Source organism: Lycium ferocissimum, chromosome 8 (genome assembly GCF_029784015.1).
Source record: "Lycium ferocissimum isolate CSIRO_LF1 chromosome 8, AGI_CSIRO_Lferr_CH_V1, whole genome shotgun sequence".
In the NCBI taxonomy this organism is placed as follows: Eukaryota; Viridiplantae; Streptophyta; class Magnoliopsida; order Solanales; family Solanaceae; genus Lycium; species Lycium ferocissimum.
In genome coordinates, this window is record NC_081349.1 from 68,274,122 (window position 1) to 68,291,461 (window position 17,340).

The following is a 17,340-nucleotide window of genomic DNA, read 5'->3' on the forward strand; positions in this document are numbered from 1 at the left end:
GGGCGTCGGAACGAGCAATGTACCGAGTATGCAAGGCATGGATGGTAACATAGAAAGAGACGTAATCATGTGCAACAACACATATGGTATGGAGATGTAGAGCATATCATGTGAGAGAGAGTATCTGTACATATGAGACATATCATGTGTAAGGGAGTATGTGTAAAATACATAGTACATATGGAACATGTCACATGTAAAGCCGTAAGGACTCCGTAATACGATATATAGAACATATCATGTAAAGCTGTAACCTGTACGTATGGAACATATCATGTAAAACTGTAACTTGTACATATGGATCATATCATGTAAAGTTGTAACCTGTACATGTGAATGCCTCTGAGGGGGGATGCCATGCATGCTTATCCGGTCATATCATATCATAGCGCCGAACAAGTCAGCTCACCCACATAGCGCCGAAATACGTCGGCTCACCCATATATCCCGCGTCCGGGCATCCCGCGTCCGGGATGATAACGCCATATACCGACCGGTGGCAACGCGCCTGTAGCGCAACATGTGTCCCTTTCCCATATCCCCATGTATCCCCTCCCTCCCCCCATGTACATATTTAGCATGCATGAGAGCCCAAGGAAAGTCATGTACCTATCGGAGTGACGTAAGGTCGGTAACCTCCGATGATGTTATGGAATAATCATGGGCGCTTTGTCTCACCTTGAAGGAACAATTATAAGGCGAGACTATCAATCAAGAGATAACATCACGGAAAACATAAAAACGGGATCATAACATATCATTTCATATACTTTGAAACCTTTTAAAATAGTCATTATCCAAAAATAGCTTAACATTTCATATCGTCGTATCATGGTAAGAACATATCCTTGACATATTTCTAGACATTTTCTCATATCGGCATCATCGTTGTCATCATAAAATCATAGTCGTTGTTTTAGTCATAAAAACTTTCAAAATCGTAAAACTTGGATTTTGGAGAAAAATGAATATTTTGGAAAACATTTGCAAACTTTTAAGAAGGAAATCATGCCTTAGAACCATTACCTCTAACGTTTGAAAACGAGAACGTTATGGAAGCATTTATAAAACGTCTCACGTATGAATCATGCCATGGAAAGAAAAGGGACGAGCCTTAACATACCTGCGTACCACGCCTTACTAGCTACGCTTATCCATCCAAACTTGTTAGTCTACATTCAAGAGAGTTGATATAATCATTAGATTCATTGTCATATACTTATCTTAATCCTTTAAACAAATTCATTTATATCGCCGAAATTTCACAACAACAAAGATCTCTCTCCGTAAATATACCATCCCCGAGAATCTAACTCGGCAAATTTTAATCAACAATAATCCGGGAATTCAACCCGGCCAAACCAACAACAATACTAGCAATCATTCTAGCAACACTTCAATATTCAATTCTATTCAATTCAATTCAATTCGCATAATGTTACAACAACTCAATCAACACACTACCTTATCCGAAACCTTCAAATTCAACACCAACCATACATTTCATTATCATTCATATACGTTAACTTCAACAACACCCTTCATTCTACATCACATAATCCATAATGACAACAACTAAAATGTCAAATAACATCAATTTACCATAACTTACCAAAACACCTACTATTCGGCCACAACCACTTCTTTACATATTTTCATGCATTTCCTTCCATCTCTACACATTCCAACACAACACAAGACTAAGTAAAATTAATTCATTCTTCCCATGCAACACAACACACACACGACCAACTCATACAATACAACACACGGCCAAACTTGGCATGCACACTTCCATAAATTTTCATTCATTTCTTAACATAACAACAACCAACATGATACATACATAATCAACCACCACATACACCACACGGCTTCTACCATATGCATGTGTTCCATGTTTTTCATCCATTTTCCATACTACAACATATACAAACCATCCACAACATACAAAAGAAGATGAAACCTTACCTTTTCCTTCAACTTCCCACTTGGTTTAGGGTTGGTACATGACACCAAGGAGTATTCTTCTTGCTTCAACACTTACTCCATGTTATAGAGGACCTTCCATTAGGTAGGAAAAGTGGAAGAAAATAATTTTTCTTGCGCAATTCCATGGACCCAAATTTTTGGGGAGTTGGCCGAATCCTCCCCCTTCTCTTTTTTTTTTTTTTTTTGTTTTGCTTGTTCTTTCTTTCTCTTCCACTCTCTTCAATTAAAAAATGACCACACATATATATATATATATATATATATATATATATATATATATATATATATATATATATATATAGCTCTACAAGCATGTGAGGGGTACATGCCTTTCCCTCCATTTTCTAGAGTTTTCTTTTCTTTTTCTTCTTTTTTTTTTTTCTAGAATTTTCTTCAAATTTCCCACAAGATGACCAATTCCTTTCTTTTTCTCTTTTCCTTTTTTTTTCGGCCACATGGCCTCTTCCAAGAAATTTCTTGAATACTCGTGAAATGACCATTTTGCCCCTAGCCTTTTTTAATATTTCCATAACCATTTCATGAATTTCCCGTTTCGCCCTTAGTCTTTCTCAATATTTCCACACTAACAATATTCATAACCTACTCGTACGTTAAAATAATTTTGGTAAATGGTCTTGCTCTCGACATTCCACGACTACTTCGAAATATCTAAACGTATAAAGTACGGGCTATAACATCCCCGTATGTTCATTATATTAATTTTCCATGTTCGGTATTTCTTAATATGTTACTATTCATGCCTTACATACTCGGTACATTGTTGTTCGTCGATGTCCCTTCTTGTGGACGCTTGCGTTCATGCCCACGGGTGTAAATAAAGAGACAAGGATCTTCCATAGTAAAAGTTTGCCTTCGGGTACCGATTCGATTGGTGAGCTCCATCTCTTCCTCGGGCATATATATATATATATATATATATATATATATATATATATTATATATATATATGATTTCGTTCGGGGGTATGTCGGGGGCCCCGTCCCTACTTGTATACCTCGGTCATGTTCATAGAGGCTTTGCGGATAGTTCCGTATGTGACTTAGTCATAGTGTGACGATAGTAATGTTGGCATTATGGGTCCAATGTACATATACGTATGCATGATATTATGTTCGCATTTAGCCTCTCGATCCTATTGTTTCCATTTGAGACACGAAGGATGTAAGTTATAAGTTGGTTCGCTCGGTTTCCGTAAGGTGCCGGGCGCCAATCACGCCCTATCAAGGGTAGGGTGTGACACAACACGAGGACTTCTCAGGGGGTCACCTAACCTAGGACTACTCTAGCCCAAGAATGCTTAACTTCAGAGTTCTGATGGGATCCGGTGCGTCAATGCTGGTATGATCGCATCCATCCGTCCTAGCGCTCAATTTTCTCTTAAACCCTTTCCTCTCCCTCCCCCTTCTCGAAAAATGAGGCACGTAAGTGCAAACCTTTAACTATGTGTAACTTCATGCTCCGTTATCTGTTTTATGCGATTCTTTTTGTGATCTTGAGTATTTCTCCGAGATCTAGCTTATTTTTTAAAAAAAATATATTAAACAGACGAAAATGAGCGTAGTCCGGACAAATGGAGGGAAGCAACACGAGGACTTCTCAGGGGGTCACCCATCCTAGTACTACTCTAGCCCAAGCATGCTCAACTTCAGAGTTCTGATGGGATCCGAAGCGTCAGTGCTGGAATGATCGCATCCATCCATCCTAGTGCTCAATTTTCTCACCAACCCTTTCCTCCCCCTCCCCGTTCTCGAAAAATAAAGCGCGTAAGTGCAAACCTTTAAATTCGCATAACTTGGCGCTCCGTTCTCTGTTTTATGCAATTCTTTTTTTGATCTTGAGTATTTCTCCGAGATCTAGCTTATTTTTTGAAAAAAATATATTAAACAGACGAAAATGTGAGTATTCCAAACAAATGGAGGGAAGCAACACGAGGACTTCTTAGGGGGTCACCTATCCTAGTACTACTCTAGCCTAAGCATGCTTAACTTCAAAGTTCTGATGGGATTCGGTGCGTCAGTCTTTGGTATGATCGCATCCATCCGTCCTAGCTCTCAATTTTCTCATAAACCCTTTCCTCCCCCTCCCCGTTCTCAAAAAATAAGGCGCGTAAGTGCAAACCTTTAAATTCGCATAACTTCGCGCTCCGTTCTCCGTTTTATTGGAATCTTTTTTTGATTTTAAGTGTTTTCGGAAATCTAGCTTATTTTTTGAAAAAAATATATTCAACAAACAAAAATAAGGGTAGTCCGGACAAAAGTAGGATGCAACCCGAGGACTTCTCGAGGGGTCACCCATCCTATTACTACTCTAGCCCAAGAATGCATAACTTCAAAGTTCTAATGGGATCCGGTGCGTCAGTGCTGGTATGATTGCATCAATCCATCCTAGCGCTCAATTTTCTCTTAAACCCTTTCCTCCCCTCCCCGTTCTCAAAAAATAAGGCACGTAAGTGCAAACCTTTAACGACGCGTAACTTCACGCTCCATTATTTGATTTATGCGATTCTTTTTTTGATCTTGAGTATTTCTCCTGTATCTATCATAATTTTTCAAAAAAAAATATATTAAACGGACGAAAATGAGCATAGTCCGGAGAAAAGGAGGGATGCAACACGAGGACTTCCAAGTGGGTCACCCATCCTAGTACTACTCTCGCCCAAGCACGCTTAACTTCGGAGTTCTGATGGGATCCGGTGCGTTAGTACTGGTATGATCGCATCCATCAGTCCTAGCACTCAAAATTCTCTTAAACCCTTTCCTCCCCCTCCTCCTTCTCGTAAAATAAGGCGTGTAAGTGCAAACCTTTAAATACGCGTAACTTCACGCTCCGTTATCTATTTTATGCGATTCTTTTTATGATCTTGAGTATTTCTCTGAGATCTAGCTTATTTTTTGAAAAAAAATATATTAAATAGACGAAAATGAGCAAAGTCCAGGCAAATGGAGGGAACCAACATGAGGACTTCTCTGGGGGTCACCCATCCTAGTACTACTCTCACCCAAGCACGCTTAACTTCAGAGTTCCGATGGGATTCGGTGAGTTAATGCTGGTATGATCGCATCAATCAGTCCTTGTACTCAAAATTCTCTTAAACCCTTTCTTCCCCCTCCCCTTTCTCGAAAAATATGGCGCGTAAGTGAAAACCTTTAAATACGCGTAACTTCGCGCTCCGTTATCCGTTTTATGCGATTCTTTTTTTTATTTTGAGTATTTTTCGGAGATCTAGCTTATTTTTTGAAAAAAATATATTAAATAGACGAAAATGAGCATAGTCCGGACAAAAAGAGGGATGCAACACGAGGACTTCCCGGGGGTCACCCATCCTATTACTACTCTCGCCCAAGCACGCTTAACTTCGGAGTTCTGATGGGATCCGGTGCGTTAGTGATGGTATGATCGCATCCATCAGTCCTAGCGCTCAAAATTCTCTTAAACCCTTTCCTCCCCTTCCCCCTTCTCGAAAAATAAGGCGCGTAAGTGCAAACCTTTAAATACGCATAACTTCACGCTCCGTTATCCGTTTTATGCGATTCTTTTTTGATCTTGAGTATTTCTCTGAGATCTAGCTTATTTTTCGAAAAAATATATTTTAAACAGATGAAAATAAGCATAGTCCGGACAAAAGGAGGGATGCAACACGAGGACTTCCCAGGGGGTCACCCATCCTATTACTACTCTCGCCCAAGCGTGCTTAATTTCGGAGTTCTGATGGGATCCGGTGCGTTAGTGCTGGTATGATCGCATCCATCAGTCCTAGCGCTCTAAATTCTCTTAAACCCTTTCCTCCCTCTTCCCCTTCTCTAAAAATAATTCGCATAAGTGGAAACCTTTAAATACGCGTAACTTCGCGCTCCGTTATCCATCTTATGTGATTCTTTTTTTGATTTTGAGTATTTTTAAGAAATCTAGCTTATTTTTTGAAAAAAAATATATATTAAACAGATGAAAATGAGCGTAGTCCGGACAAATAGAGGGAAGCAACACGAGGACTTCTCAGGGGGTCACCCATCCTAGTACTACTCTCGCCCAAGCATGCTTAACTTCAGAGTTCTGATGGGATCCGGTGCGTCAGTGCTGGTATGATCGCATCCATCCGTCCTAGTGCTCAATTTTCTCTTAAACCCTTTCCTCCCCCTCCCCCTTCTCTAAAAATAAGGCACGTAAGTGCAAACCTTTAAATACGCGTAACTTCATGCTCCGTTATCTGTTTTATGCGATTCTTTTTTTGATCTTGAGTATTTCTCCGAGATCTAGCTTATTTTTAGAAAAAAAACATATATTAAACACACAAAAATGAGTGTAGTCCGGAAAAATGGAGGGAAGCAACACGAGGACTTCTCAGGGGGTCACCCATCCTAGTACTACTCTAGCCCAAGCATGCTCAACTTCAGAGTTCTGATGGGATCCGAAGCGTCAGTGCCGGAATGATCGCATCCATCCATCCTAGTGCTCAATTTTCTTACCAACCCTTTCCTCCCCCTCCCCGTTCTCGAAAAATAAAGCGCGCAAGTGCAAACCTTTAAATTCGCATAACTTGGCGCTCCGTTCTCTGTTTTATGCAATTCTTTTTTTGATCTTGAGTCTTTCTCCGAGATCTAGCTTATTTTTCTAAAAATAAATATTAAATAGAAAAAAAAGAGTAGTCCGGACAAAAGGAGGGATGCAACACGATGACTTCCCGGGGGGTCAGCCATCCTAGTATTACTCTCGCCCAAGCATGCTTAACTTCAGAGTTTTGATGGGATCCGATGCGTCAGTGCTGGTATGATCGCATCCATCCGTCCTAGCTCTCAATTTTCTCTTAAACCCTTTCCTCCCCCTCCCCCTTCTCTAAAAATAAGGCGCGTAAGTGCAAACCTTTAAATACGCATAACTTCGCGCTCCGTTATCCATTTTATACGATTCTTTTTTTGATCTTGAGTATTTTTCTGAGATTTAGCTTATTTTTCAAAAAAAAATATATTAAACAGATGAAAATGAGAGTAGTCTGGACAAATGGAGGAAAGCAACACGAGGACTTCTCAGGGGGTCACCTATCCTAGGACTACTCTAGCCCAAGAATGCTTAACTTCAGAGTTCTAATGGGATCCGGTGCGTCAGTGCTGGTATGATCGCATCAATCCATCCTAGCGCTCAATTTTCTCTTAAACCCTTTCCTCCCCCTCCCTATTCTTGAAAAATAAGGTGCGTAAATGCAAACCCTTAACTACGCGTAACTTCACGCTCCATTAATTGTTTTATGCGATTCTTTTTTTGATCTTGAGTATTTCTCCAAGATCTAGCTTATTTTCCAAAATACATATATTAAACGGACGAAAATGAGCGTAGTCCAAACAAAAGGAGGATGCAACACGAGGACTTCCCGGGGGGTCACCCATCCTAGTACTACTCTCGCCCAAGCATGCTTAACTTCGGAGTTCTGATGGGATCCGGTGCGTTAGTGCTGGTATGATCGCATCCATCAGTCCTAGCGCTCAAAATTCTCTTAAACCCTTTCCTCCCCTTCCCCTTCTCGAAAAATAAGGCGCGTAAGTGCAAACCTTTAAATACGCGTAACTTCACGCTCCGTTATCCGTTTTATGCGATTCTTTTTTTGATCTTGAGTATTTTTTCGAGATCAAGCTTTTTTTTTGAAAAAAATATATTAAATAGATGAAAATGAGAAAAGTCCGGACAAATGGAGGGATGCAACACGAGGACTTCTCAGGGGGTCACCCATCCTAGTACTACTCTCGCCCAAGCACGCTTAACTTCAGAGTTCTGATGGGATCCGGTGCGTTAGTGCTGGTATGATCGCATCCATCAGTCCTAGCGCTCTAAATTCTCTTAAACCCTTTCCGCCAACCCCCTCTTCTCTAAAAATAAGGCGCGTAAGTGAAAACCTTTAAATACGCAAAACTTCGTGCTCCGTTATCCGTTTTATGCGATTATTTTTTAGATATTGAGTATTTTTCCGAGATCTAGCTTATTTTTCGAAAAAAATATATTAAAAAGATGAAAATGAGCGTAGTCCTGACAAAAGGAGGGATGCAACACGAGAACTTCCCAGGGGGTCACCCATCCTAGTATTACTCTCGCCCAAGCACGCCTAACTTCGGAGTTCTGATGGGATCCGATGCGTTAGTCTTTGGTATGATCGCATCGGTCCATAGCTAGTGCTCAAATTTTCTCTTAAACCCTTTCCTCCCCCTCCCCCCTTCTCTAAAAATAAGGCGCGTAAGTGCAAACCGTTAAATACGCATAACTTCGCGCTTCGTTATCCGTTTCATACGATTCTTTTTTTTTATCTTGAGTATTTTTTCGAGATTTAGCTTATTTTAAAAAAAAAATATATTAAATAGATGAAAATGAGCGTAGTCCGGAAAAAAGGAGGGATGCAACACGATGACTTCCCGGGGGGTCACCCATCCTAGTACTACTCTCGCCCAAGCACGCTTAACTTCGGAGTTCTGATGGGATCTAGTGCGTTAGTGCTGGTATGATCGCATCCATCAGTCCTTGCGCTCAAAATTCTCTTAAACCCTTTCCTCCCCTCCCCCTTCTAAAAAAATAAGGCGCGTAAGTGAAAACCTTTAAATACGCGAAACTTCACGCTCCGTAATCCGTTTTATGCGAATCTTTTTTGATCTTGCGTATTTCTTCGACATCTAGCTTATTTTTTCAAAAACAATATATATTAAATAGACCAAAATGAGCGTAGTCTGGACAAAAGGAGAAATGCAACACGAGGACTTCCTAGGGGGTCACCCATCCTATTACTACTCTCGCCCAAGCGTGCTTAATTTCGGAGTTCTGATGGGATCTGGTGCGTTAGTGCTGGTATGATCGCATCCATCAGTCGTAGCGCTCTAAATTCTCTTAAACCCTTTCCTCCCTCTTCCCCTTCTCTAAAAATAATGCGCGTAAGTGGAAACCTTTAAATACGCGTAACTTCGCGCTCCGTTATCCGTTTTATGCGATTCTTTTTTTGATTTTGAGTATTTTTCGGAAATCTAGCTTATTTTTTGAAAAAAAAAATATATATTAAACAGACGAAAAATGAGCGTATATTCCGACAAAAGGAGGGATGCAACACGAGGACTTCCCAGGGGGTCACCCATCCTAGTACTACTCTCGCCCAAGCATGCTTAACTTCGGAGTTCTGATGGGATCCGGTGCGTTAGTGCTGGTATGATCGCATCCATCCATCCTAGTGCTATATTTTTCTTAAACCCTTTCCTCCCCCTTCTCGAAAAATAAGGCGCGTAAGTGCAAACCTTTAAATTCGCATAACTTCGCGCTCCGTTCTCCGTTTTATGCGATTCTTTTTTTGATCTTGAGTATTTCTTCGAGATCTAGCTTATTTTTTGAAAAAAATATATTAAATAGACGAAAATGAGAGTAGTCCAGACAAATAGAGGGAAGCAACACAAGGACTTCTCAGGGGGTCACCCATCCTAGTACTACTCTCGCCCAAGCATGCTTAATTTCGGAGTTCTGATGGGATCCGGTGCGTTAGTGCTGGTATGATCGCATCCATCCATCCTAGCGCTCAATTTTCTCTTAAACCCTTTCCTCCCCCTTTTTGAAAAATAAGGCGCATACGTACAAACCTTTAAATACGCGTAACTTTACGCTCCGTTATCCGTTTTATGCGATTTTTTAATTTTTTTTTTTGAGTATTTTTCCGAGATCTAGCTTATTTTAAAAAAAATATATATTAAATAGACAAAAATGAGCGTAGTCCGGACAAAAGGAGGGATGCAACACGATGACTTCCCAAGGGGTCACCCATCCTAGTACTACTCTCGCCCAAGCACGCTTAACTTTCGGAGTTCTGATGGGATCCGGTGCGTTAGTGCTGGTATGATGATCGCATCCATCTATCCTAGCGCTCAAATTTTCTCTTAAACCCTTTCCTCCCCCCCCCCCTTCTCGAAAAATAAGGCGCGTAAGTGCAAACCTTTAAATACGCATAACTTCGCGCTCCGTTATCCGTTTTATGCCATTTTTTTTTATTTTGAGTATTTCTCCGAGATCTAGCTTATTTTTCGAAAAGAAATATATTAAATAGACAAAAATGAGCGTAGTCCGGACCAAAGGAGGGATGCAACACGAGGACTTCCTAGGGGGTCACCCATCCTAGTACTACTCTCGCCCAAGCATGCTTAACTTCGAAGTTCTGATGGGATCCGGTGCGTTAGTGCTAGTATGATCGCATCCATCAGTCCTAGCGCTCTAAATTCTCTTAAACCCTTTCCTCCACCTCCCTCTTCTAAAAAAATAAGGCGCGTAAGTGCAAACCTTTAAATACGCATAACTTCGCGCTCCGTTATCCGTTTTATACGATTCTTTTTTTGATCTTGAGTATTTTTCCGAGATTTAGCTTATTTTTAAAAAAAATATATATTAAACAGACGAAAATGAGCGTAGTCCGGACAAAAGGAGGGATGCAACACGATGACTTCCCGGGGGGTCACCCATCCTAGTACTACTCTCGCCCAAGCATGCTTAACTTCGGAGTTCTGATGGGATCCGGTGCGTTAGTGCCGGTATGATCGCATCCATCTTTCGTAGCGTTCAAAAGTCTCTTTAACCCTTTCCTCACCCTCCTCCTTCTTTAAACATAAGGCGCGTAAGTGAAAACCTTTAAATAGGCATAACTTCGCGCTCCGTTATCCGTTTTATGCGATTCTTTTTTTTCTCTTGAGTATATTTCTGAGATTTGGCTTATTTTTTGAAAAAATATATATATTAAACAGATGAAAATGAGCATAGTCCGGACAAAAGGAGGGATGCAACACGAGGACTTCCCGGGGGTCACCCATCCTAGTACTACTCTCGCCCAAGCATGCTTAACTTCGGAGTTCTGATGGGATCCGGTGCGTTAGTGCTGGTATGATCGCATCCCTCCGTCATAGCGCTCAATTTTCTCTTAAACCCTTTCCTCCCTCTCCCCCTCCTCAAAAAATAAAGCGTGTAAGTGCAAACCTTTAAATACGCGTAACTTCACGCTCCGTTATCTGTTTTATGCGATTCTTTTTTTTAATCATTAGTATTTTTCCGAGATTTGGCTTATTTCCGGAAAAAATATATATTAAACAGACAAAAATGAGCATAGTCCAGACAAAAAGAGGGATGCATCGCGATGACTTCCCGGGGGATCACCTATCCTATTACTACTCTCGCCGAAGCGTGCTTAACTTCGGAGTTCGATGGGATCCGGTGCGTTAGTCTTTGGTATGATCGCATCCATCCGTCCTAGCGCTCTAAATTTTCTCTTAAACCCTTTCCTCCCCCCCCCCCTTCTCTCAAAAAATAAGGCGCGTAAGTGCAAACCTTTAAATACGCGTAACTTCACGCTCCGTTATCTGTTTTATGCGATTCTTTTTTTGATCTTGAGTATTTCTCCGAGATCTAGCTTATTTTTTAAAAAAAAATATATATTAAATAGACAAAAATGAGCGTAGTCCGGACAAAAGGAGGGATGCAACACGAGGACTTCTCAAGGGGTCACCCATCCTAGTACTACTCTCGCCCAAGCATGCTTAACTTCGGAGTTCGATGGGATCCGTGCGTGCGTTAGTGGTATGATCGTATCCATCAGTCCTAGCACTCAAAATTCTCTTAAACCCTTTCCTCCTCCTCCCCCTTCTCCAAAAATAAGGCGCGTAAGTGCAAACCTTTAAATACGCATAACTTCGCGCTCCGTTATCCATTTTATACGATTCTTTTTTATTTTGAGTATTTTTCCGAGATCTAGCTTATTTTTCAAAAAAAATATATATTAAATAGATGAAAATGAGCGTAGTCCGGACAAAAGGAGGGATGCAACACGAGGACTTCCTAGGGGGTCACCCATCCTAGTACTACTCTCGCCCAAGCACGCTTAACTTCGGAGTTCTGATGGGATCCGGTGCGTTAGTGCTGGTATGATCGCATCCATCGTCCTAGCGCTCAAAATTCTCTTAAACCCTTTCCTCCCCCTCCCCCTTCTCTAAAAATAAGGCGCGTAAGTGCAAACCTTTAAATACGCGTAACTTCACGCTCCGTTATCTGTTTTATGCGATTTTTTTTTTTGATCTTGAGTATTTTTCCGAGATCTAGCTTATTTTTCAAAAAAAATATATTAAATAGATGAAAATGAGCATAGTCCGGACAAAAGGAGGGATGCAACACGAGGACTTCCAGGGGGGTCACCCATCCTAGTACTACTCTCGCCCAAGCATGCTTAGCTTCAGAGTCCTGATGAGATCTAGTGCGTTAGTGTTGGTATGATCACATCCATCCGTCCTAGCGCTTAATTTTCTCTTAAACCCTTTCCTCCCCCTCCCCCTTCTCTAAAAATAAGGCGCGTAAGTGCAAACCTTTAAATACGCATAACTTCGCGCTCCGTTATCCGTTTTATACGATTCTTTTTTTTTGATCTTGAGTATTTTTTCGAGATCTAGCTTATTTTTAAAAAAAATATATTAAACAGACGAAAATGAGCATAGTCCGGACAAAAGGAGGGATGCAACACGAGGACTTCCCAGGGGGTCACCCATCCTAGTACTACTCTCGCCCAAGCATGCTTAACTTCGGAGTTCTGATGGGATCCGGTGCGTTAGTGCTGGTATGATCGCATCCATCATTCCTAGCGCTTAAAATTCTATTAAACCCTTTCCCCCTCCCCCTTCTCTAAAAATAAGGCGCGTAAGTGCAAACCTTTAAATACGCGTAACTTCACGCTCCGTTATCTGTTTTATGCGATTCTTTTTTTATCTTGAGTATTTCTCGGAGATCTAGCTTATTTTTAAAAAAATATATATTAAACAGATGAAAATGAGCGTAGTCCGGACAAAAGGAGGATGCAACACGAGGACTTCCCAGAGGGTCACCCATCCTAGTACTACTCTCGCCCAAGCATGCTTAACTTCGGAGTTCTGATGGGATCCGGTGCGTTAGTGCTGGTATGATCGCATCCGTCTTTCCTAGCGCTCTAAATTTTCTCTTAAACCCTTTCCTCCCCTTCCCTTTCTCAAAAAATAAGGTGCGTAAGTGCAAACCTTTAAATAAGCGTAACTTCGTGCTCCGTTCTCCGTTTTATGCGATTCTTTTTTTGATTTTGAGTATTTTTCGGAGATCTAGCTTATATTTTGAAAAAAAATATATTAAACTGCCAAAAATGAGCGTAGTCCGGACAAAATGAGGGATGCAACACGAGGACTTCCCAAGGGGTCACCCATCCTAGTACTACTCTCGCCCAAGCACGCTTAACTTCGGAGTTCTGATGGGATCCGGTGCGTTAGTGCTGGTATGATCGCATCCATCAGTCCTAGCGCTCAAAATTCTCTTAAACCCTTTCCTCCCCCTCCCCTTCTCTAAAAATAAGGCGCGTAAGTGCAAACCTTTAAATACGCGTAACTTCGCGCTCCGTTCTCCGTTTTATGCGATTCTTTTTTTGATCTTGAGTATTTGTCCGAGATCTAGCTTATATTTTGAAAAAAAAGATATTAAACCGCCAAAAATGAGCGTAGTCCGGACAAAAGGAGGGAAGCAACACGAGGACTTCTCAGGGGGTCACCCATCCTAGTACTACTCTCGCCCAAGCATGCTTAACTTCAGAGTTCTGATGGGATCCGGTGCGTTAGTGCTGGTATGATCGCATCCATCCGTCCTAGCGCTCAATTTTCTCTTAAACCCTTTCCTCCCCCTCCCCTTCTCTAAAAATAAGGCGCGTAAGTGCAAACCTTTAAATACGCATAACTTCACGCTCCGTTATCCGTTTCATACGATTCTTTTTTTGATCTTGAGTATTTTTTCGAGATTTAGCTTATTTAAAAAAAATATATATTAAATAGATGAAAATGAGAGTAGTAGTCGGACAAAAGGAGGGATGCAACACGAGGACTTCTCAGGGGGTCACCCATCCTAGTACTACTCTCGCCCAAGCATGCTTAACTTCGGAGTTCTGATGGGATCCGGTGCGTTAGTGCTGGTATGATCGCATCCATCCGTCCTAGCGCTCAATTTTCTCTTAAACCCTTTCCTCCCCCTCCCCCTTCTCTAAAAATAAGGCGCGTAAGTGCAAACCTTTAAATACGCATAACTTTGCGCTCCGTTATCCGTTTTATATGATCGATTCTTTTTTTTTTGATCTTGAGTATTTCTCCGAGATCTAGCTTATTTTTAGAAAAAAAAATATATTAAACAGATGAAAATGAGCGTAGTCTGGACAAAAGGAGGGATGCAACACGAGGACTTCCCAGGGGGTCACCCATCCTAGTACTACTCTCGCCCAAGCATGCTTAACTTCAGAGTTCTAATGGGATCCGGTGCGTTAGTGCTGGTATGATCGCATCCATCCGTCCTAGCGCTCAATTTTCTCTTAAACCCTTTCCTCCCCCTCCCCCTTCTCTAAAAATAAAGCGCGTAAGTGCAAACCTTTAAATACGCGTAACTTCACGCTCCGTTATCTGTTTTATGCGATTCTTTTTTTGATCTTGAGTATTTCTCCGAGATCCAGCTTATTTTTTGAAAAAATATATATATTAAATAGACGAAAATGAGCGTACTCCGGACAAAAGGAGAGATAAAACACGAGGACTTCCCCATCCTAGTACTACTCTCGCCCAAGCACGCTTAACTTCGGAGTTCTGATGGGATCCGGTGCGTTAGTGCTGGTATGATCGCATCCATCAGTCCTAGCGCTCAAAATTCTCTTAAACCCTTTCCTCCCCCCCCCCTTCTCAAAAAATAAGGCGCGTAAGTGCAAACCTTTAAATACGCGTAACTTCACGCTCCGTTATCTGTTTTATACGATTCTTTTTTTGATCTTGAGTATTTCTCCGAGATCTAGCTTATTTTTAAAAAAAATATATATTAAATAGAATAAAATGAGCATAGTCCGGACAAAAGGAGGGATGCAACACGATGACTTCCCGGGGGGTCACCCATCCTAGTACTACTCTCGCCCAAGCACGCTTAACTTCGGAGTTCTGATGGGATCCGGTGCGTTAGTGCTGGTATGATCGCATCCATCAGTCCTAGCGCTCAAAATTCTCTTAAACCCTTTCCTCCCCCTCCCCTTTCTCGAAAAATAAGGCGCGTAAGTGCAAACCTTTAAATACGCGTAACTTCACGCTCCGTTATCCGTTTTATGCGATTCTTTTTTTGATTTTGAGTATTTTTTCGAGATCTAGCTTATTTTTTGAAAAAAAATATATTAAATAGACGAAAATGAGCGTAGTCCGGACAAATGGAGGGAAGCAACACGAGGACTTCTCAGGGGGTCACCCATCCTAGTACTACTCTCGCCCAAGCATGCTTAACTTCAGAGTTCTGATGGGATTCGGTGCGTTAGTGCTGGTATGATCGCATCCATCAGTCTTAGCGCTCAAAATTCTCTTAAACCCTTTCCTCCCCTTCCCCCTTCTCAAAAAATAAGGCGCGTAAGTGCAAACCTTTAAATACGCGTAACTTCACGCACCGTTATCGGTTTTATGCGATGCTTTTTTTTTATTTGAGTATTTTTCTGCGATCTAGCTTATTTTTTCTAAAAAAAATATATTAAACAGATAAAAATGAGAGTAGTCCGGACAAAAGGAGGGAATCAACACGAGGACTTCTCAGGGGGTCACCCATCCTAGTCCTACTCTCTTTTAAACACGCTTAACTTCGGAGTTCTGATGGGATCCGGTGCGCTAGTGCTCGTATGATCGCATCCATCAATCCTAGCGCACAAAATTCTCTTAAACCCTTTCCTACCCCTCCCCCTTCTCGAAAAATAAGGCGCGTAAGTGAAAACCTTTAAATACGCGTAACTTCGTGCTTCGTTATCGATTTTATGCGATTCTTTTTTTGATCTTGAGTATTTTTTCGAGATCTAGCATATTTTTCAAAAAAATATATATTAAATAGATAAAAATGATCGTCGTTCGGACAAAAGAAGGGATGCAACACGAGGACTTCCTAAGGGTTCACCCATCCTAGTACTACTCTCGCCCAAACACTCTTTAACTTTAGAGTTCTGATGGGATCCGGTGCGTAAGTGCTAGTATGATCGCATCCATTCGTCCTAGCGCTCAATTTTCTCTTTAACCCTTTCCTCCCCCTCCCCCTTCTCTAAAAATAAGGCGCGTAAGTGCAAACCTTTAAATACGCATAACTTCGCGCTCCGTTATCCGTTTTATGCGATTCTTTTTTTGATCTTGAGTATTTCTCCGAGATCTAGCTTATTTTTTAAAAAAAAATATATTAAATAGACAAAAATGAGCGTAGTCCGGACAAAAGGAGGGATGCAACACGAGGACTTCCTAGGGGGTCACCCATCCTAGTACTACTCTCGCCCAAGCATGCTTAAATTTAGAGTTCTGATGGGATCCGGTGCGTCAGTGCTGTATGATCGTACCCATCAGTCCTACCGACCTATTTTCTCTTAAACCCTTTCCTTCCCCTCCCCCTTCTCGAAAAATAAGGCGCGTAAGTGAAAACCTTTAAATACGAGTAACTTCACGCTCTGTTATTTGTTTTATGCGATTCTTTTTTTGATCTTGAGTATTTCTCCCAGATCTAGCTTATTTTTTGAAAAAATATATATTAAACAGACTAAAATGAGCATAGTATGGACAAAAGGAGGAAACCAACATGAGCACTTCCCAGGGGGTCACCCATCCTAGTACGACTCTCGGCCAAGCGTGCTTAACTTCGGAGTTCTGATGGGATCCGTTGCGTTAGTGCTGGTATGATCATATCCATCAGTCGTAGTGCTCTAAGTTCTCTTAAACCCTTTCCTCCCTCTTCCCCTTCTCTAAAAATAATGCGCGTAAGTGGAAACCTTTAAATACGCGTAACTTCGCGATCCGTTATACGTTTTATGCGATTCTTTTTTTTTGATTTTGAGTATCTTTCGGAAATCTTGCTTATTTGTGACACCCCAAAATTTTTAAATTAACACTTGAATTTTTGATTTACCATATCTTGATAGGAAGGGTATATATTACTTCGCACTTCCTGAACGTGAATTTCATGATATTTGGAATTTGTTTGAAGTGTTATGGGTAGTTATGTAAACTACTCCTACAATTATTATCTTAGTAAATTATTAAATAGATTAGATATTTATGTATTTTGGGCAGCGAGATCTTTTGTAGTAAAACCAAAATAAAAAGAAAAAAGTTTGCATAGGTTATCCAAAGGTAAATATATACCGGGGGTTGCCTAAGTTTTCTCTCCCCAAGCCTCTTGATATTTCTGTGGGATTTCTCCACCAAATAAAACCCCAAAAGCTCTCTCTTCTCTCATGACTTATTCATCCTCCAAAATCAACCATCAAGCTTAAAACTTTTTTTTACGTGGTTGAGCCAC

General features: G+C 41.0%; 28 non-coding genes and 11 pseudogenes across 28 annotated transcripts; all 39 read right to left on the reverse strand.

Moving 5' to 3' along the window:
- Nucleotides 1–3,246: 3,246 nt before the first annotated feature.
- On the reverse strand, nucleotides 3,247–3,365 carry LOC132068873 (5S ribosomal RNA; annotated as a pseudogene).
- A 223-nt stretch (nucleotides 3,366–3,588) lies between these two features.
- LOC132068854 (5S ribosomal RNA) lies at nucleotides 3,589–3,707 on the reverse strand. Its single transcript, XR_009417542.1, has one exon. It is a non-coding gene; the product is annotated as a 5S ribosomal RNA (ribosomal RNA).
- Nucleotides 3,708–3,930: 223 nt separating this feature from the next.
- On the reverse strand, nucleotides 3,931–4,050 carry LOC132068937 (5S ribosomal RNA; annotated as a pseudogene).
- A 221-nt stretch (nucleotides 4,051–4,271) lies between these two features.
- LOC132068923 (5S ribosomal RNA) lies at nucleotides 4,272–4,390 on the reverse strand (annotated as a pseudogene).
- Nucleotides 4,391–4,614: 224 nt separating this feature from the next.
- LOC132068907 (5S ribosomal RNA) lies at nucleotides 4,615–4,733 on the reverse strand. The gene has a single exon (XR_009417559.1). It is a non-coding gene; the product is annotated as a 5S ribosomal RNA (ribosomal RNA).
- A 224-nt stretch (nucleotides 4,734–4,957) lies between these two features.
- On the reverse strand, nucleotides 4,958–5,076 carry LOC132068872 (5S ribosomal RNA; annotated as a pseudogene).
- A 223-nt stretch (nucleotides 5,077–5,299) lies between these two features.
- LOC132068994 (5S ribosomal RNA) lies at nucleotides 5,300–5,417 on the reverse strand. The gene has a single exon (XR_009417575.1). It is a non-coding gene; the product is annotated as a 5S ribosomal RNA (ribosomal RNA).
- A 223-nt stretch (nucleotides 5,418–5,640) lies between these two features.
- Nucleotides 5,641–5,759, reverse strand: LOC132068998 (5S ribosomal RNA). The gene has a single exon (XR_009417579.1). It is a non-coding gene; the product is annotated as a 5S ribosomal RNA (ribosomal RNA).
- A 226-nt stretch (nucleotides 5,760–5,985) lies between these two features.
- Nucleotides 5,986–6,104, reverse strand: LOC132068964 (5S ribosomal RNA). Its single transcript, XR_009417565.1, has one exon. It is a non-coding gene; the product is annotated as a 5S ribosomal RNA (ribosomal RNA).
- Nucleotides 6,105–6,330: 226 nt separating this feature from the next.
- On the reverse strand, nucleotides 6,331–6,449 carry LOC132068860 (5S ribosomal RNA). The gene has a single exon (XR_009417547.1). It is a non-coding gene; the product is annotated as a 5S ribosomal RNA (ribosomal RNA).
- A 221-nt stretch (nucleotides 6,450–6,670) lies between these two features.
- Nucleotides 6,671–6,789, reverse strand: LOC132068866 (5S ribosomal RNA; annotated as a pseudogene).
- Nucleotides 6,790–7,013: 224 nt separating this feature from the next.
- On the reverse strand, nucleotides 7,014–7,132 carry LOC132068876 (5S ribosomal RNA; annotated as a pseudogene).
- A 222-nt stretch (nucleotides 7,133–7,354) lies between these two features.
- On the reverse strand, nucleotides 7,355–7,473 carry LOC132068882 (5S ribosomal RNA). Its single transcript, XR_009417556.1, has one exon. It is a non-coding gene; the product is annotated as a 5S ribosomal RNA (ribosomal RNA).
- A 222-nt stretch (nucleotides 7,474–7,695) lies between these two features.
- Nucleotides 7,696–7,814, reverse strand: LOC132068997 (5S ribosomal RNA). Its single transcript, XR_009417578.1, has one exon. It is a non-coding gene; the product is annotated as a 5S ribosomal RNA (ribosomal RNA).
- A 223-nt stretch (nucleotides 7,815–8,037) lies between these two features.
- Nucleotides 8,038–8,157, reverse strand: LOC132068863 (5S ribosomal RNA). The gene has a single exon (XR_009417550.1). It is a non-coding gene; the product is annotated as a 5S ribosomal RNA (ribosomal RNA).
- Nucleotides 8,158–8,384: 227 nt separating this feature from the next.
- LOC132068986 (5S ribosomal RNA) lies at nucleotides 8,385–8,503 on the reverse strand. Its single transcript, XR_009417569.1, has one exon. It is a non-coding gene; the product is annotated as a 5S ribosomal RNA (ribosomal RNA).
- Nucleotides 8,504–8,727: 224 nt separating this feature from the next.
- Nucleotides 8,728–8,846, reverse strand: LOC132069099 (5S ribosomal RNA). The gene has a single exon (XR_009417666.1). It is a non-coding gene; the product is annotated as a 5S ribosomal RNA (ribosomal RNA).
- Nucleotides 8,847–9,076: 230 nt separating this feature from the next.
- On the reverse strand, nucleotides 9,077–9,195 carry LOC132069034 (5S ribosomal RNA). Its single transcript, XR_009417605.1, has one exon. It is a non-coding gene; the product is annotated as a 5S ribosomal RNA (ribosomal RNA).
- Nucleotides 9,196–9,411: 216 nt separating this feature from the next.
- Nucleotides 9,412–9,530, reverse strand: LOC132068990 (5S ribosomal RNA). Its single transcript, XR_009417573.1, has one exon. It is a non-coding gene; the product is annotated as a 5S ribosomal RNA (ribosomal RNA).
- Nucleotides 9,531–9,750: 220 nt separating this feature from the next.
- On the reverse strand, nucleotides 9,751–9,873 carry LOC132069003 (5S ribosomal RNA). Its single transcript, XR_009417584.1, has one exon. It is a non-coding gene; the product is annotated as a 5S ribosomal RNA (ribosomal RNA).
- A 223-nt stretch (nucleotides 9,874–10,096) lies between these two features.
- Nucleotides 10,097–10,215, reverse strand: LOC132068987 (5S ribosomal RNA). Its single transcript, XR_009417570.1, has one exon. It is a non-coding gene; the product is annotated as a 5S ribosomal RNA (ribosomal RNA).
- Nucleotides 10,216–10,439: 224 nt separating this feature from the next.
- Nucleotides 10,440–10,558, reverse strand: LOC132068978 (5S ribosomal RNA). Its single transcript, XR_009417568.1, has one exon. It is a non-coding gene; the product is annotated as a 5S ribosomal RNA (ribosomal RNA).
- A 226-nt stretch (nucleotides 10,559–10,784) lies between these two features.
- LOC132068942 (5S ribosomal RNA) lies at nucleotides 10,785–10,902 on the reverse strand. The gene has a single exon (XR_009417563.1). It is a non-coding gene; the product is annotated as a 5S ribosomal RNA (ribosomal RNA).
- A 574-nt stretch (nucleotides 10,903–11,476) lies between these two features.
- Nucleotides 11,477–11,594, reverse strand: LOC132068913 (5S ribosomal RNA; annotated as a pseudogene).
- Nucleotides 11,595–11,817: 223 nt separating this feature from the next.
- On the reverse strand, nucleotides 11,818–11,936 carry LOC132068971 (5S ribosomal RNA). Its single transcript, XR_009417567.1, has one exon. It is a non-coding gene; the product is annotated as a 5S ribosomal RNA (ribosomal RNA).
- A 223-nt stretch (nucleotides 11,937–12,159) lies between these two features.
- Nucleotides 12,160–12,278, reverse strand: LOC132069040 (5S ribosomal RNA). Its single transcript, XR_009417610.1, has one exon. It is a non-coding gene; the product is annotated as a 5S ribosomal RNA (ribosomal RNA).
- A 224-nt stretch (nucleotides 12,279–12,502) lies between these two features.
- On the reverse strand, nucleotides 12,503–12,621 carry LOC132069117 (5S ribosomal RNA). Its single transcript, XR_009417683.1, has one exon. It is a non-coding gene; the product is annotated as a 5S ribosomal RNA (ribosomal RNA).
- A 218-nt stretch (nucleotides 12,622–12,839) lies between these two features.
- LOC132068870 (5S ribosomal RNA) lies at nucleotides 12,840–12,958 on the reverse strand. Its single transcript, XR_009417555.1, has one exon. It is a non-coding gene; the product is annotated as a 5S ribosomal RNA (ribosomal RNA).
- Nucleotides 12,959–13,183: 225 nt separating this feature from the next.
- Nucleotides 13,184–13,302, reverse strand: LOC132068852 (5S ribosomal RNA). Its single transcript, XR_009417540.1, has one exon. It is a non-coding gene; the product is annotated as a 5S ribosomal RNA (ribosomal RNA).
- Nucleotides 13,303–13,525: 223 nt separating this feature from the next.
- Nucleotides 13,526–13,644, reverse strand: LOC132068953 (5S ribosomal RNA). Its single transcript, XR_009417564.1, has one exon. It is a non-coding gene; the product is annotated as a 5S ribosomal RNA (ribosomal RNA).
- A 223-nt stretch (nucleotides 13,645–13,867) lies between these two features.
- On the reverse strand, nucleotides 13,868–13,986 carry LOC132068859 (5S ribosomal RNA). The gene has a single exon (XR_009417546.1). It is a non-coding gene; the product is annotated as a 5S ribosomal RNA (ribosomal RNA).
- Nucleotides 13,987–14,218: 232 nt separating this feature from the next.
- Nucleotides 14,219–14,337, reverse strand: LOC132068919 (5S ribosomal RNA). The gene has a single exon (XR_009417560.1). It is a non-coding gene; the product is annotated as a 5S ribosomal RNA (ribosomal RNA).
- Nucleotides 14,338–14,563: 226 nt separating this feature from the next.
- LOC132068881 (5S ribosomal RNA) lies at nucleotides 14,564–14,671 on the reverse strand (annotated as a pseudogene).
- Nucleotides 14,672–14,894: 223 nt separating this feature from the next.
- On the reverse strand, nucleotides 14,895–15,013 carry LOC132068895 (5S ribosomal RNA). The gene has a single exon (XR_009417557.1). It is a non-coding gene; the product is annotated as a 5S ribosomal RNA (ribosomal RNA).
- Nucleotides 15,014–15,237: 224 nt separating this feature from the next.
- Nucleotides 15,238–15,356, reverse strand: LOC132068995 (5S ribosomal RNA). The gene has a single exon (XR_009417576.1). It is a non-coding gene; the product is annotated as a 5S ribosomal RNA (ribosomal RNA).
- A 225-nt stretch (nucleotides 15,357–15,581) lies between these two features.
- LOC132068938 (5S ribosomal RNA) lies at nucleotides 15,582–15,700 on the reverse strand (annotated as a pseudogene).
- A 224-nt stretch (nucleotides 15,701–15,924) lies between these two features.
- Nucleotides 15,925–16,044, reverse strand: LOC132069123 (5S ribosomal RNA). Its single transcript, XR_009417688.1, has one exon. It is a non-coding gene; the product is annotated as a 5S ribosomal RNA (ribosomal RNA).
- Nucleotides 16,045–16,268: 224 nt separating this feature from the next.
- LOC132068893 (5S ribosomal RNA) lies at nucleotides 16,269–16,386 on the reverse strand (annotated as a pseudogene).
- Nucleotides 16,387–16,610: 224 nt separating this feature from the next.
- On the reverse strand, nucleotides 16,611–16,729 carry LOC132068922 (5S ribosomal RNA; annotated as a pseudogene).
- Nucleotides 16,730–17,340: the final 611 nt, after the last annotated feature.